Below are 17,735 nucleotides of genomic sequence, written 5' to 3'. Positions count from 1 at the left end.
GCACGCCGCGCCCGGCGGAGACGCGCGCACGCCGCACCCTGACCGCTCCGCGACTGGGCGGGCAGCGGTCGCCAGGCAATCCCGAGCTAGGCCTTTCCTGTGCGGTGCTTCGTGCCAGGACCGTGAGGGGCTCGCTCAAGCAGTGTTGCCAATCCTGTCCAATTTTTGAATCTTGCGTTCCTGGAAGGAATCCTACTGTTGTCGTTGGGTGCCCTTGAATAGATTCCGACTCATAGCGACCCTGTAGGACAGAGTAGAGATGCCCATAGGGTTTCGCAGGCTATAATCCTTATGGTTGGTTCAAACCGCCAACAATTTGGTCAGCCGCCCAGCGCTTAACCATTACGCCACCAGGGGCTCCTTGGAATCCTCCTAGACCTCTAATTTGGCAGTTGAGCAAATAGGCCGTGTAGAGTGACTTGTTCACCTCGCTATTTGTAGAAGTAGCCCCAGATCCTTTGACCATAGTGCAGTGCTCTTTCCATTAGCTCATATTTAGGAGGAAATGAGTCAAGTCTTGCTAAATCTTTGGTGATCGTTTCCACAGGCCTTCTCAGCAGCTAACCAGACTGAGCTCAGCCCGATTGAGGCGTGGGGCCTCTCTGGAGCCCAGTGAGACAGCCCTGCAGATCGGCTGTGAGGGACTGAGTCATCTTCCACACAGTCTCCCATCTTAAGGGAATAGAACATCAGCTGCAAAGTCGTCTACATGGGAAAGGAGTCGTAATCTAGCTAGAGAGGAAGCTTTAAACCGCTTTTACAGGATACTTTAAATGTAAATGAGAATTGAAGTATCGCCTGTTTATTTCAAAGAAAGGTGGTCCATGTCCTTGCTACTATTGTCAAGCCTTGATTTAAGGCCAAGGGACAGAAGAGACTGTGATTCGGAGTCCCTCACCCTCCCTTAGTGGCCCCCTTACTCCCACTCTGTGGACTGTAGCCCAGTCCAAATGCAAGAGAACTCTAATAAAAAGATGGTTTTAATTCTGGCAAGTAGGTGAGGGCAGAGGCAGGAAAACAGTTTTGTCATTCTTTCTGTGGTTATATTTTTATCCTCAACTGATGTACATTGGGAAAGACAGGCGTGATGGTTAAGATTGTGTGTCAACTTGGCTAAGCCATGATTCTGTGTTTTGGCAGTCATATAATGGGATCGCTTCCATGTTGAGATTTGGTATGTGATCACCCCCATGATGGATCTGCTGTGAGTAGCCAGTCAATCGAAAGGGAGTTTCTTTGGGCATGTGGCCTGTATCAAATATAAGTGGACATTCTGGCAAGACTCAGGTGATTTTTTGTTCATAATGGATCCTCCAGCTGGCTCCTGTTGGTCTGACCCCCAATTCTTGGGACTTGAGCTAGCAGCTTTCCTGCAATCTTGCCTGCTGATCTTGGGATTCATTGATCTTTGCAGCCTGTGAGCAAGAGCCCTGCTCTCTAATCTGCTGATCTTCGGTTTGCCAGCCCCTGCAGCTATATGAATCAGGAGAAGCCTCTATCCTGACAGACTTGGGACGTTCCATCCTCTACAACTGCATGAGCCATTTCCTTGATATAAATCTGTATCTCTCTCTCTCTCTCTATATATATATATATAAATCACTCACCTGGTGGGTGAGGACATCTGTTCTCCTTACGCTCTTGTCCTACTATATGCTCACTGTCCTAGACTGAGTCACGTATCCTTCCTCTGCCTCAGTTCCCCTCCTCCTATAAAATGATCATGTAGAATAGATGATCTCTAAAGCCCTTTCCAACTTTAAAATCCCATGATTCTATGATTATACTTATTGAAATCTGGGTCTTTCCCATTTACTAAGTCACCTGATTGACAATAGGTCACCCTCCTCAGGCTGAGTCATTCAGGCTGGAAACCTCAAGGTCTCCTTTGCTGCCTCCATCGTAGTCATTTCACAGGCCAGGCAATCAAAAAAATCACCCTTCCAGTCCACTTTCTTCCTGTCTTTCACATTCATCTCTAGTTACCAGCCTAGGTAAATTTGGATTTCTGCTATTGCTTAACAAGTCTTTCCTCCTCCAGTGCTCCCCACCTCCAACCCACCGTCAACGCAGTTCTTCAGAAAACGCCCATATCATCTTGTGATTTCTTTGCTCAGAAATCTATAATGGCTCTCCAGTGCCGATGGGGTAAAGTCTCAACTCCCGTGCTCAATTGCCAAAAGTAAATCTTATTTAGCCCGATGAATTTCCTTCTTCTCTCCACCAAACACTATGCATAGACCAAGTGCAAGGCTGTGCTGATGTTATGATAGTACCTGGTATTCCTTCCTCTTATCTATACAACTCCAATCCCATGTCCTCTGTTAGGAGTTCCTATAACACATAGTATTTTTAGTGGTTCAATGTGTGCCACATGGCACTGTTAGCTGTTTCACAAATCTGTGTGTCAGCTCACCGATTATCTCCCAAGTCCTTGGAAGCAGGTTTTCCATTGCTTTTGGATCCCCCCCTTGGTATCTAGTGTACCACCATACACACTGGAGATGTTCAATGAATTTGTCACTTGCAAAACAAAATATGTACTTCTCTCATCTCATCTTATCCCCATTTTTTATTTCTGTCCTGTGTTCTAACTCCACAGAGAACATTTTCTTGGTGCCTTTTCAAGAGAAATAATCTACCAGAAGAACTAGATGGTGCTGGGCTACTACCTCCAACTGTTCTGAATAGGGCCACGTTAGACAGATCCTGAGAGAACGGGAGAAAAACGAGGAACAGAACTGAAGTTCTTAAAAAGTCCAGACCTACTGGACCAGTTGAGACTAGAGGACTTCCTGAGACTATTGCCCTGAGATACTCTTTAAATCTTGACCAAAACGATCTCCTGAGGTCACTTTTTAGCAAAATAACGGATTGGCACACAAAATAAAGGATATTACCCATGAGTACATTGCCCCATTAAAAAGCTATCTATAAAAGGTCAACAATTACTTTAAAGCAAAGATGAGAAGATAAAGGGATAGGGAAATTAGAGTAATGGAAATGGAACAACCAGAATAGAATTAAAGAGAATACATTGTGAAAAAGGTAACTAATGTCACTGGACAATATATGAGTAGAAATTGTCAAATGGGAACCTAACTTGCTATGTAAACTTTCACCGAAAACAAAATAAAATATTATTTAAAAAAGAGAGAGAGTAATAATCTAAATCTTCAGTGGTGATTAGAGAGTACTGCCCTTCCCTCTTTTTTTTTTTTTTTTTTTTTGCTTTCAATTCCCAGAGTTTGTGTCACTCCTCTGGGTGTTTAAGCCAGAAACTAGCGATTCTTCAAATATGCCCTCCTCTGTGTTATACATGGTTTTTTAGCACAGATTTCTACAGCAGAGTCATCATCTTTGTGGCTTAAACACCCAGAGTGTGACATAAACTCTGGGAATTTAAAGCAAAAAAAAAAAAGGCGGGAAGGGCAGTACTAGTTTTGACCAATAGCAGAAAAATTAGGAGAGCCTTTTGCACTCTTCAAACCACACCCTGCAGACCATCAGACAAAGTTTAACTCCTAGTGGCTTTTTCTAGAGGCCATTCTCAAGTTGGTGAAGGTATAAGAATCATAAGAATAAAACAACACCACAAATACAAGTACAAACCTAGACACCAGGCTAGATTGTAAGAGAGAAGTTTTCAGAGAAAGCAAGTTCAGTTGCTAAAGCAAATTCAGCAGCCAGACAAACCACTGTCCGCTTTGTTCAATGCCAAGGCAAATAGCATCTGTATTCAAGCAGAGTTTCTTTCCCAATTAGTCCAGTCCACATTCAGGTAGCCCAGGGGTCAAAGCAATGATAAGTCAGGACTAAAGTTTAAGTCATGTGCTAATTAAGGAAAGCATCATTAGCCAAAGACAAGTGTTTGAGTGGGTGGGGGCTGATTTGCAGCTGTGAGATCATGGGACAATTGGAATTACTCTCTGGAACTGTGGTGGGAAATACTATTCCTTCTTATGATATTCTCCTAACAGGTTATGAGAGAGAAAGAAAGAGCCAGTTTGAATCACCTAATTGGCATTGTCTAGAATCTAATAATTGTAATTATATTTCCTGTATAACTTCATTTGAAGTATGCAGAATATGACAATTACTATACAATTATATGGTAATTTAGAAACAGCCTGCCAAGGATAATGTTCATAACCCCAAATCAACTTTGCAGCTTTATAAGAACAATCAAGGGAATTTGAACCAAGGCAGCCTGGAATGTTGGAAAAAGTAGATAACTCATGTTTTGTTCCTGTATACCACAGACTTGCTATAGGACACTGTTATAGACATTATCTGTCATGTGCGTTTTAATGTTTTACAATTTGATTTATACAATTAGATTTATTAATATAGGGCTTAGCATATGGAATAAAACAAAAAAATCAAACCCATTGCCATTGAGTCAATTCTGACTCATAGTGACTCTATAGGACAGAATAGAACAGACCCATAGGGTTTCCGAGGAGTGGCTGGTGGATTCAAACTGCCAAACTTTTGGTTAGCAGTTGAACTCTTAACCATTGTACCACCAGTCCTCCAGTATATGGAATAGGGGTTCAATATATGTTAACGGAACAAATAAATGAATTCAATTCCAACAAAGCCTGTTGACTGCCTCCAAGGTGTTGTACAGTTGGCCCTCCACATCCTCCAGTCCCTCATTGGCGAGGTCCACCAACTATGGATCAAAAATACTCAAAAACAAACAAACAAAAAAACACAGACTTTTTCCTGTCATCATTCCCTAAACAATACAGTGTAACAACTATTTACATAGCATTTATATTGTATTAGGTATTATAAGTAATCTAGAGATGATTTCAAATATACAGGAGGATCTATGTAGGTTGTATACAAATACTACGCCATTTTATGGTCCTGGAACCAACCAATCCCCCTGAGGATACCAAACGAGGACTTATATTTGCATTTCAGGTGGCTGCCACTAGGTGGTACTAGTTTGTGAGCAACCAGATGAACAGGTAGCCTTCACTCAGGTGTGGGTAATGAAGATGTCATCTTAATGAACTGTGTGGAAATATATACCTAAATTTATTAAGCTAAGAACATGTTTGAGGGGTAATGTTTAATTTCTTTTTTTCTGATACTGTCTAATTTCTACATATAAATTTCTCATTATTCAGAGAAATTTAATATTGATTAAAAATCTGGGAGAAACCACTTTTGATTTACTCCATAAAGTACTTACTCCACTAAGCAGCAGTCAACAATCAAACAACATATTACAATGGACGTGTCTACGGCAAAAGACCTCTTTAAAATCTTAAAAAAGCAAAGACGTCACTTTGATGACTGAAGTGTGCCTGACCCAAGTCATGGTATTTTCAATCATCTCATATGCATGGGAAACTGGACAATGAATAAGGAAGACCAAAGAAGAATTGATGCCTTTGAATTATGGTGTTGGTGAAGAATATTGAACATACCATAGACTGAAGAAGAGCAAACATATCAGTCTTGGAGGAAATACGGCCAGAATATTACTCCTTAGACACAAGGATGGTGAGACTTTATCTCGCTTACTTTGGACGTGTTATTAGGAGGGACTAGTCCCTGAAGAAGGACTCCATGCCTGGTAAAGTAGAGGGTCACTGAAGAAGACGAAGACCCTCAGCTAGATGGATTGACACAGTGGCTCCAACAGTGGGCTCAAACTTCGCAAAAATTGTGAGGGTGGCACAGGGCTGGGCAATGTTCGGTTCTGTTGTACATAAGGTTGCTATGAGTCAGAGTTGACTGCCAAGTTGCTACTTAGCTCGAGTCAATAGCAGTTTCCATGTAAGAATGGAGGAAATAGTGTCATCATATCTTGTGAATGTTTTAAAGCTCCCAGGAAATCTAGATAATTATGTGAAAGCTGCATGATGCTGTTTTCAATTTCTTTTGGAAACCTGTGTGGGGGAAAAAAAAATCAACATAAAAGCCCACATCTTCAGTAATGCTTGTTTTAGTGGTTCATCTAAAAGATGATAAAATAGAAATACATTATATTCTTATTTCTATGGGAAGCCTGGCTTCCAAACCATTTGAGCCCCTTTTTCCTCTGGAGCACAGTTTTCCTGTGCTCAAATTCTGGCTTAATTGTCTATCAGCTGCCGATATATGGGTAAGTTACTTAACCTCTCTGTGTGTGGTGGATAGACTCTAAGATGGCCCCCAGTGATCCATGCCTCCTAGTATATTCATACCTTTGTGTAATACCCTCCCCTTGTGTGTGGGCAGGAGCTGAGACTTGCTTCTAATCAATAGAAATAAGTCAAAGGTGATGGTATACCACTTCCATGATTAGGTTATAAAAGACTGTAACTTTTGTCTTGCTGGCCACCTCTCTCCCTTGCTGGGTTTGATGAAACAAGTTGTCATGTTGGGGAGGCCTACATGACTGGAACTGAGGGCATCCACTGGCTAACACTCAAGAGTTGAATTGGGGCCCCCAATTCAACAGCCCAAAAGGAACTGAATTCTGCCAACGACCATGTAAGTGACCTTGGAAGCACACCCTTCCCTGACAAGCAGTCAGATGAGCCCCTAGCCCTGGCCAACACCTTCTTTGCAGCCTCTTGAGAGACCTTGAGGCAGAGATCTTGAATCAGACCACTAAGCCATGTCCTGACCCACAAAAATGGGACATCACAAATGTGTGTTGTTTCAAGTTGCCAATTTTGCAGTCATTTGTTATGTAGCAATAGTAACTGACTTAGTCATCTTGTGGTGCTGTAACAGAAATATCACAAGTGGATGGCTTTAACAAAGAAAAGTTTATTCTCTCACAGTCTAGTAGGCTACAAGTCCAAACTCAGGGCATTAACTCCAGGGAAACGCTTTCTCTCTCTCTTTCGGCTCTGGAGGAAGGTCCTTGTGATGCATCAGTCTTCCCTTGGTCTGGGAGCATCTCAGCACAGGAACCTCAGGTCCAAAGGAAACACTCTGCTCCCAGCACTGCTTTCTTGGTGGTATGAGGTTCCCAATGTCTCTCTGCTCACTTCTGTCTTTTATATCTCAAAAGAGACAGACTTAAGCACTATGTAATCTTGTAGACCTCATCAATATAACTGCCACTAATCTATCTTGGAAACCCTGGTGGTGTAGTGATTAAGTGCTATGGCTGCTAATCAAAAGGTCAGCAGTTCAAATCCACCAGGAGCTCCTTGGAAACTCAAGGGGGCAGTTCTACTCTGTCCTGTAGGGTCACTGTGAGTCAAAATTGACTTGATGGCAACAGGTTTTATTTTGTTTTTTTAATCCATTTTATTACATCATAGTGATAGCATTTACAACACATAAGGAAATCACATCATATCACAAAATGGTACACAATCATACAATACTGGGAATCATGACCTAGCCAAGTTGACAGATATTTTTGGGGGACACAATTCAATCCATTATAGTAACTAATATACCGTGCCTTACTTTTTTCATATCAAAAATGAAAAAGATAATAGTACTTCTTCCCCAATAGGCTATTGTGAAGGTTAAATGAACTAATACATGTAAAGTGCTTGGAACAGTGCCTGGCATATGCGAACACTCAATAGTGTTGGGCGTCTTTTCCTCAGCCAGGTCCTAGAGACGAAGTCAGGCAAGGAAGCTGGAGTGAAGAGAAGCTGAGAGGGGTGTTGAGTGCTGCTTGAAGCCCAAGTGACAAATGGCAACATTATCTTTGGCAGAGCAATTCTTCCCCACTCATATAATACCATGGGGCAACTTTGCTACAGAGCCTGACAGAGTTACAGGATACATGCAGAAGCTGGGGGAACCATTTCCTCATGAAGGGCGGAGGCTCAGCTCCTCCCTTGAGGGACTGGCCACTGAGGAAGAAGTCAGGGCAGAAGATGATGAGAGGATTTATTGCTGAGCGCATGTGACAAACTCCCTGTGAAAACTCAGAAACAACTGAGTCAGCCTGTTGAGAGGAGCCTCTGAAGAGCAGCGGAGTCCTAGCATTAAGACTTGCAGCTGAGTCCTTCCGTTAAGCCTGGTAGTGCAAACATGGTAACCCCAGTGGGCGTAGGGGGAGGTCTATTGTCTGTCTTGTTTATTTCTGTGTCCCCATAGCCTAGGTCAGTAAGACATAGTTGATGCTAAGTAAATGTTTGCTAACTGAAATTTGTGTTACAACAATAATTGTAAATTGTTATTACTTTTTACTTTGAGATGTCAGCGGACCTTTCTCTTGTCTGACCTTACACTTTGGCAATAAAAGAAAGAGGATGCATAATGACATTGGGCTATCTTGGCACAGCCACCCACAGCTGCCTTGGCACATCTCTGGGCGCAGGAGCAAGCAGGTCCACTGAGGCAATGGACGGTTTTCCACTCCAGGGAACAATCTGAGGGGACAGCTGAGTTGGTCTTTCTAAGACAAAAATTTCATGAATAAACAAATGAACCAGCATTACTTTCATGTCTCTTTAGTTATATACGTGATTCAAGATATGTTCAGAGTGCGGAAGATGGGGCAGGAGAAAATAGATGTGTGTAAACAAATCAATAATTATGGGCTGATGTTAAAGACCACTTGAGGTAGGTCAAGTTATATGTCTTGAAGGTGAAAATGCAGACTTTGGGGAATTTTCTCATCAAGAGAAGATTTTGATGTCTTTCAGGGCATGGATGAGGAAACAATAAGACCTGGAAAGGAAGAAAGTGCCCTTCTAATTCTCTTCTCCAGTATTCAAAGGGTTAAAGGGTAAGGATGTTCTCTGTTCCAGTCAGCTTGCAAAGGAGAGGCTACAATAAAGCTCATGTGTTCTACTTGGCAAATAGCCCCCGATCCCGCTTCAGACTGACTTCTGCATGAGGAAAACAAAACTGTATTGGAGATAGGCCTCTTCTTGTCCTCTCACTCAGGGTTGGGAAGTCTGAGGTCTACCCAGCTGTCTGAAAGAGAAGTCCTCTGGTGGAGCACAACACTATAAATTTATTCCTTTGATGGTTATGAGGTCTTCTGGGGTCACCTATTAAACGGCAGATAACCCTGGAATAGGTGGTACTTTATTTAGAAGGATTATGAACAGCTGGTAGCAGAAAAGGTTCTGAGGCATGGGAATGGTAAATTCTTAGGGCTTCAGGAAGGTGGAAAGTTTGAAAAGGGAGGCGGAGGCTGGGTTAGATTACCCAGTAAGCAAGGTAAGCACGGGCTTACATGTACTTACTTACTAATCTTTAGTGAACCATTTCACATGGGTTTCACCACATCTTTGAAATTGTTCACTACAGATTAGTAAGTAAGCACAAATAAGCCTATGCCTACCTCGCTTACTGGGTAATCCGTCCCTGTCAGGGATTGCAAATTTGAAAAGAAGATTTGATTCTGTAGGAAGGTGCTGTGGGGTTGGGAGAGAGACAGATGCCAGCCATACCTAAAAGCAGAATCTTTGATGTGGTGAAAAAAATGTGAAATTCTTCAGTATAGATGATCTGGAAGCAAGGTAAGCACGTGCTTACCTTGCCTATGGGATAATCTGCCGCTGGGTGGGGGCCTCCAAAGTTTAACTCTGAATACCTCCTATTTCTCCAGGTGTGAATTCTGGTGGGATGCCAATCTTCCATCCAACAACCTTAAGTCTAAATCTGTGTCTGTTTCTATATGAATTGTCCATTGAAATGAAGTATGATCAGTACTGACAGGATGCAATACTAACATCATCATCCTCAATTTGCCTTGACATCCCAGGGCAAATTTTGCTCCATGTAGATGTTTTCTTGAGTTCCTGGACACAAAGGAAGAACCAAAGTACTTGCCCTTAAAGTGTTTTTCATGGAACTCCTGGAGGTAGCTTCACCAGCATTTTATGCTCCCTGAGGATTATGATTTCATATCATCCATAATTTGTAAATAGGAAGGGCAATAAAATCAATTTCCAAGCCAGGAACATAGTCTAGGACCTCTGACTTTCACATAATGTGATTTAATGAACAAGATCTTGAAAAGAAACACACTCATGCAAATACTAGATTAGCTCCAAATTGACTTGCAGTTCTCTTACCAGATGCTTATTTTCTGAAGCAAGCAAACCCACATGGGTTACTCATCAAAGCCTCTATCACCACAACCTGAATGTCCCTCATCTTCTTAAGGCTCTTAATCTGACCCCAAGTCTCTCTCAGACATTCCAGAGTTGAATGAGCCGGCCACACCCCAATTCTCCTCACCACTTCTCAGCAAATCTCATGCAGAGAAATATTATAAACAGCATATGCTTCTACTTCTTCCCTTCTTTAGTGAGGTCACACAATAATGTTCCTTTGAGAAATAGAGCAGACTGACGCCTCAGCACTAGAATAACTTTCAGTTGCTTCCCACATTTGGTTAAGTGCTTTTAATGTTTGTAAAAGAACATAAACATTTATAAAATGGGGACAGCAGACTTTAGAAAGAGACAGGCAAATAGTACTTTGCAGGGCTGGTCTTAATACAAAGGACATCAAAGTAAATGCGCCTGATCTAACTGCTGTTGAAGCTCATGGTTAAGAGGGCCCTGACGTGGCATAGATGACATCAATGCATCCTTGAGTTGACCTCTGAGCCAGTCGAGTCATGGTGGCCCTGTGTGTTTCAGAGTAGAACTGTATTACATAAGGTTTTCAGTGGCTGATTTTTCAGAAGTAGGTCCCCAGGCCTTTGTTTTGAGGTGCCTCTGGGAGGACTTGAACCTCCAACCTTTCTGTTAACAGCCAAGGACTTAACCGTTTGCACCACCCAGGGACTCCAAGATATCTGAAGAGACACAGATTTTAGGACCAGGGCTGGGGCAGGTGGGGGGGTGGGGTGGTGGTGCTAAAGGAAGTGACTGAGAGGGGAATCTGGTCAGGAAAGTCCTCTTTATTCCCTGCGGGGCTCTGAGGCATAAGCAAGGCTGAGAAGGCCCATGAAAACTCCCAGCCACAGCTAGACTTTGCTTCTGTAAGAACAGGTGTCCTGAGCCCAAAGGAATGTGACTGGACCACACTGCGTCAGGTCAGGAAAAATATTCTTACTGTCTACCCCTCTGCTCTAGCCTCTGCTTTGAAGTCCTGGCTTAGATATGATTCTTTTGCTTTGCTGCTTTCATTAGCAGAGGCAAGTTCTTTCCAAAAAGTCACATGAATTGATCTTGATAAGTACAACTGAACTAAATCAATTTCAGGTGAAAGCACCATTCATTTGTATAATACATTTAAAATTATGTCAACGTGTTTTTACAACAAATTGTAATAACTTCACTATCCATCTCGTGAGTTACCCAAGTTATCCTTACTTAGCAGTTTGGGAAACAGGGACAAAGAGCATTTAAATGAGGCACCCAAGGTCACACAGCAAGTCACCACAGAGCTGGAAATAGAGCTTGTTGTTGTTGTTATGTGCCATCAAGTCGGTTCCGACTCATAGCGACCCTATATAAAACTGAATGAAACACTGCCCAGTCCTGCGCCATCCTCACAATTGTTGTTATGCTTGAACCCATTGTTGCAGACTCAGTGTCAATCTATCTCGTTGAGGGTCTTCCACCTTTTCACTGACCCTCCACTTTACCAAGCATGATGTCCTTCTCCAGGGACTGATCTTTCCTGATAACATGTCCAAAGTATGTGAGATGTAGTCTCAACATTCTTGCTTCTAAAGAGCATTCTGGCTGTATTTTTTCCAAGACAGATTTGTTCATTCTTTTGGCAGTATGGTATATTCAATATTCTTTGCCAACACCACAATTCAAAGGCATCAATTCTTCTTCAGTCTTCCTTATTCATTGTCCACCTGTCGTACACATATGAGGCGATTGAAAACACCCTGGGATCTTCTAATTCTGTACACTGTTTCAGGAATATCGGAGTTCTAAAAAACAGATGAGTGTATAAAATGAACAGTAGAGATTATCAAAACCCATCATTTCACAAATGAAGGCAGACACCAAATGCAGATACCAAATGCCTGTCCAAGGCCATGGTGTTGATCACTGGCAGAATGAGAGCAGCTGGGACTTAGCAGACCTTCTCTCTGGCAGCCATACCACTTTGACCCACCACTTTGCATTGTAAAGCAGGAAATACTGTACCTTAATGATACCTCCTTTTTCAGAGTGCTTAGAGTGTTTTCCTTCTGGAGTTGTGCAGTGCACAGCCTGCAAATCCAAATGAGGTGACCCTGTATGACCTATCTATGTCTGTATAGTTGCTATACATTATATCACATTATATACAGGTTAATAAACAATTGTATTTCCTTGCAAAGTGAAATTATACCTTCTCTGTGTGGCAACAAAATTGTTTAGAACTTTGAGTCTCTGTGAGCATGGGGAGAAAAGGCAAGGAGATAAGTTTTTAAAGGGGGCCTTGGTGATGAACAGATTAGAAACTATGGCCTGAATCTGTTATTACACATTAGGGATCTGTGGGTCAAGGACAAGCACATTCAATGGAACGGGAGATACGGCAATTGTGGGGACAAATGGATCCTAGAAGGGGAAACAAACGTAAAACTAAACATTTGATCATGGAGTTTGGATTAAAGTGGGGTATAAAGATAATTTCTAATGTTCAATTGACAAGCACCTTAAAAAGTCATCTATATTGAATAGCATTTTGTGATAATTATTCTTTGGGGAACAAGATCTTTATTTGCCTCAATTTATAAACAGGGCATATATTTATGTAAATAACTGATAAACCATGCCATAATAAAGTTCTACTATAAACCACGTGACAAAGAAACCATAGTTACTATTTTTTTAATACAGAAAAAAAGTCTTTGAGCTCGTGTTTGGAAATAAGGATTTTAGGCTTAAAAACATATCCTTCATCTCCCACAGAAATAAGTCCAAGATGTTTACAGATAGTGTTTCTGCAATTAATCCTGACTAATTAAATACTTGATCAATGTTGTTATCAATTTTAGACTCAGAATGAGCTGCTGAAGAGGCAAGAACTAAGGAATTTACTGTCATTCAGAAGCGCTAGGTGTGTGTTGGGGAGCAATGCAATTGGACTTGGCCCTTGAAATACAGCCGTGGTCATAGGAGAAGGCAGGGCTGAGCCTCTGTCCTGTGAACTCTGAGAAGCCACACTCTGCTCTGACCTGCCCACACCCGTTTGCCTCTGGCTACATGACTCGCACTCCCATGCCAGCTCTTTCTGGCTTGGCTGTTGCTGGCTGTCTCTTCCTCTAGCCCGGGCCAGGCTGGCCCTGGTCCACTTGCTTGGTCATGACCTTCTACCTCATGTCTCTGGATCTCTCTCTCAGCTTCTAGTCCTCCCTGACTCTCTTGAGATAGGAAAACAGAGACATATCCATTTGGAGGATGCATGATTTCTTTAATTAATAAACGTTACTACCATAGCAAGACTTTGTTGCATAGAATCAGTAAGCACTCTGCAAAAAGATCTTGTATATGTGTCTACTTTCGTCTCCTATCATACATTCACATTTTCAAGATTGTGAAGTAAGATGACATAAGATTCATGCAGTAGGTACAGGTGTACTAAAAAGAAGAGAACCTCACCTAAAACTAGAAAGCAATGAACATTTCTAATAACAGACAGCAACAAATGACAGAAATGTACAAAAGTCTAAGACTTTATAGTGAATCTGTGTTAATAATTGTCCAGAAACTCAGGACTTGATACCTTAATATTAAGCTAGCATTAGCTTAGTGGTAGAGCCAGCATCTGGAAGAAGTACAAACTGATGCCAGACTTGATGGATTTCCAATTAAGATGCCAATGGGTGTGCTCAGAACCATCGCAGAAACTACAAAAGCAGCCTTCATGTTGTGAGTTTCCATTCTTGCCTTGACTCTATTTTTCTCTATATATTTTTTTCATTTTTCCATAGAATGAGGGCACTCTATATTAAAAAAGAAAATGCAAATTAAAATATATATATTTTATCAGGGCAAATTTCAAACAAATTTAAAAGTAGAGAAACTGGTATACTAAATCCTTATGTACCCGTCACCCAACTTCAATCATAATAAATTCATGGAAAATCTTGAGTCATCTGTATCCTCTGCTCTACCCACCTGAATGATTTAGAAGTCAATTCCAGGCTTCATATCATTTCTTTATGTATCCCTAAAAGGGATAGATTATTTCTATAAATACATCCACAATATTTTTATCACAACACTTTAGAAATAATAATTAATTATTATCATGAAACATCAGGACAGTGTTCAAATAGCCCCAATTGTCTAATAAGTTTTTTTAAAGTTTTTTTTCTTGTGCTTTAGATAAAGGTTTACAAAGCAAATTAGTTTCTTATTAAGCAATTAATACACATATTTTGTGACATCGGTTGCCAATCCCGCAACACGTCAACACTCTCTCCTTCTCGACCTTGTGTTCCCCATTACCAGCTTTCCTGTCCCTTCCTGCCTTCTTATCCATGCTGCTGGGCTGGTGTGCCCATTAAGTCTCATTTTGTTTTATGGGCCTGTCTAATCTTTGGCTGAAGGGTGAACCTCTGAACTGAGTTAAAAGGGCATCCAGGGCCATACTCTCAGGGTTTCTCCAGACTCTGTCAGATCAGTAAGTCTGGTCTTTTTTTTGTGAGTTAGAATTTTGTTCTACATTTTTTCCAGCTCTGCCTGGGACTCTCTATTGTGATCCTGTCAAAGCAGTCAGTGGTGGTAGCTGGGCACCATGTAGTTGTGCTAGACTCAGTCTGGTGGAGGCTGTGGTAGTTGTGGTCCATTAGTCCTTTGGACTAATCTTTCCCTTGTGTCTTTAGTTTTCTTTGCTCCCCTTTGCTCCAGACGAGATGGGACTAGTGGAGTATGTTAGATGGCCACTTACAAGCTTAAAGTTTTTGTTTTTTAAATCAAGAACAAAATTAATTCCACACATTGGAATTAGTTGATATGGCTCCCAAATTTCTCTTTTATGACATGGAGCTGTAATTTACATATAGTACAATTCACCGTTTTTAGTATATGGTTCTATCGGTCTCTGCAAACATATACAGTCATGTAAGCACCACCACAATCAAAATACAGAATAATTCCATCACTCCAAAAACTTCCCTCTTGCCCCTTTGTACTCAATCCGTCTCTCCATCCTCAGCCTCTGGCAACCATCACTCTGTTTTCTGTTCCTACAATTTGCCTCTCCAAAATGTCATACTAATGGAATCATACCACATAGCCTTTTGAGTCTAGCTTTCTTCACTTGCATGTTGTTGTATGTATTTAGTAATTTCTCCCTTTTTATTGCAAAGCAATATTCCATTGGGTAAATATACCACAGTTTGTTTAATCATACAGATGTTGAAAGACGGTTGGGTTGTTATCAGTTTGCCAATTGTGATTAAAGCCTCTAGAAACATTCGCAAACAGGTTTTTGAGTGAATGGTTTTATTTCATTTAGGTAACTGTCCAAGAGCATGATTTGTGGGTCATATGGAAAGAGCATGTTTACCTTTATAAGAAACTGCCAAATTATTTTTTAGAGCGACTGTACCATTTTGAATTCCCACCAGCAATGTACGAGAGCTCCAGGTGCTTTGCATCCTTACCAGCATTTGGTATTGTCAACTTTGTTTTTGATTTTCTGGCTTTAACCATTCTAATAGATACATAGTAGTATTTCATTGTGAAGTATCGAATTCATTTGCCCATTTTCTAAACTGGGTTGTTTGTTTTCTTATTATTACACTTTGAGAATTCTTTGTATATTCTGGATAAAATTCTTTTTTTTTTTTTTTTAAATCTTGTTACCACAAATTATGCAGCCGAGTTTCCCACATTTGGGGAAATCGCAGGGGTCAGCACATCTGGAGTGCAGTGGATAAGCCTCGCCCTGGGAAAATCACCTTCGTGATCATGGTATCTCCTCTGCCAGGTAAGTATTGGATAAAATTCTTTTATTAGATGCATGTTTTGCAATTATTTGCTTCCGGCCTGTGGCTTGTCTTTTCTTTCCTTTAACAAAGTCTTTTGAGGAGCCAAAGTTTTTAATTTTGTTGAAGTTCATATTAATCTCTAGGTTCTCCCTTACTCTTTTTAAATTCATAAAAAATATATTTATTGAAGATACCAGGTTTTATGCTACACATTGCAATTGGTTGATTTGTCTCTTGTTGTTAGTTGCTGTCAAATCAATTCTGACTCAGGGCGACACCATGTGTGTAGAGTAGAACTTCTCCACAGGGTTAAGTGTCTTTAAATCTCTAGGTTCCTTCTCCCTCTTTCTCTCTCTCTTTTTTCATTCCTTGAAAATTTATTTATTAAAGAAAGAAGGTCATTTGTCCAATGATTTCCCTTAGTCTGGAATTTACTGACTGTACCCTTTATTAACTCACATCTATTTCTTCATCAAGGGCTCAAAATGTAGTCTGTCTATTTAGGTGAAGGAAACCCTCCACCTTCCTAAATTATAGAGTTCATTGGAGCTCATTCCATAAACATTTACTAAGTACCTACTATATGCCAGACATACAACTTTTTCTTTATGGGGAATAGGCAAGCATTAGGTAGAGCTGGTTTACTATTGGACCACTGTTACATTCGCTTTCAGATATTTGAAGAAAAGAGAATTACAAACAAGTTCAGAATTCTGCAATATTTCTGATCTGTGGTCATATTTTGATTTAATAAGAATCCATGGGCCAAGCTTTATGATTTTAATATAAATAACAAGCTTTTAATGTGGATTCAGAGATTTTTATCACAACATCCCCTACAAAAAATAACAGTGCATAGGAACTAGGAACTGATAGATTAATTTGCATTAGTAAATGGAGTCCCTAAATTGGCACGATGTTTGTATTAATTAGATGTATGTTTCCTTGACATAGCAAATACTAAGGGATACATCCTTCTAGGAATGACATCCTTACTCTCTTTTCCAGGGGTAGTCTTCATAGAGCAGCTTATCCTATTGATCAGTGACAGTGAAATAACAACAATAATAATAACAATAATATTCCCTGCTCAATATCAATGAAAAAACTATTATTTTGATGTACAATCAATAACTCCATTTTGATGAATGTATTATTTAGTATTAATATAATTAAACCCAGTAAATTCTCTGGGATGCTTCTTTGTGGTTACCTGATGTAGGCAGGCCCATCAGGATATAGTCTGCTCAAAAAGAAACTACTCCACAGACAACATGGATTTCTAGGAAGTTCGTTTATAGATATACATGATACAATCATAATGTAGGACCTTTGACGTACAATTGATTATGTTAATTACTGGCTCCTCCTAAAGATAATTGTTTAAACATTATTTTTGGTTGCTCACTCTCCACTTTTACACTATTATTAGGAATCCATGCAGCATGTCACCTTGTCCAGTGACTGTGGTATACATTTGACAAGTAGTTCTCAGAGATTATATCAGAGAGTAGTTCAAACCTCTGTGTTCTATAGTGGTTTATGATGAGATTGGCATTCAGATACACCTACCTTGTAATTTTTTGTCAACTTAATATTATTGTCAAATTATCAGGAATAGAAATTTGAGGCCTTTTGACCATTCATTATTTTCTAAGGATAATCTTGGCCCTGCCTATGAAAATTTTCTCACTTACCTCTGAGAGGAAGTGGAATGTCTTTCCTTCAACAAAATATCTTTGCTAAGTGTCTTATTTTTCACAAGGAGCCATCTGTCTTAACCACAGCTCTTCCCTGCAGGAGGCATATGAATCTGTCCTTAATTGGCAACATAAAAGAGTTGCTAGCTACTTTGCCAAGGATTACATTCTTGAGTTCCTTGTTACTCAAGTAT

The 17,735-nt window shown here is 40.5% G+C and overlaps 1 non-coding gene across 1 annotated transcript; it reads right to left on the bottom strand.

Moving 5' to 3' along the window:
- Window positions 1-15,680: 15,680 nt before the first annotated feature.
- LOC111820335 (U1 spliceosomal RNA) lies at window positions 15,681-15,848 on the bottom strand. Its single transcript, XR_002823894.1, has one exon. It is a non-coding gene; the product is annotated as a U1 spliceosomal RNA (small nuclear RNA).
- Between the last annotated feature and the right edge of the window lie 1,887 nt (window positions 15,849-17,735).

Source organism: Trichechus manatus, unplaced genomic scaffold (genome assembly GCF_000243295.1).
Source record: "Trichechus manatus latirostris isolate Lorelei unplaced genomic scaffold, TriManLat1.0 scaffold00002, whole genome shotgun sequence".
Lineage (NCBI taxonomy): Eukaryota > Metazoa > Chordata > Mammalia > Sirenia > Trichechidae > Trichechus > Trichechus manatus.
The sequence above is the reverse complement of the archived record's forward strand: the minus strand, read 5'-3'. Positions and strand labels throughout refer to the sequence as shown.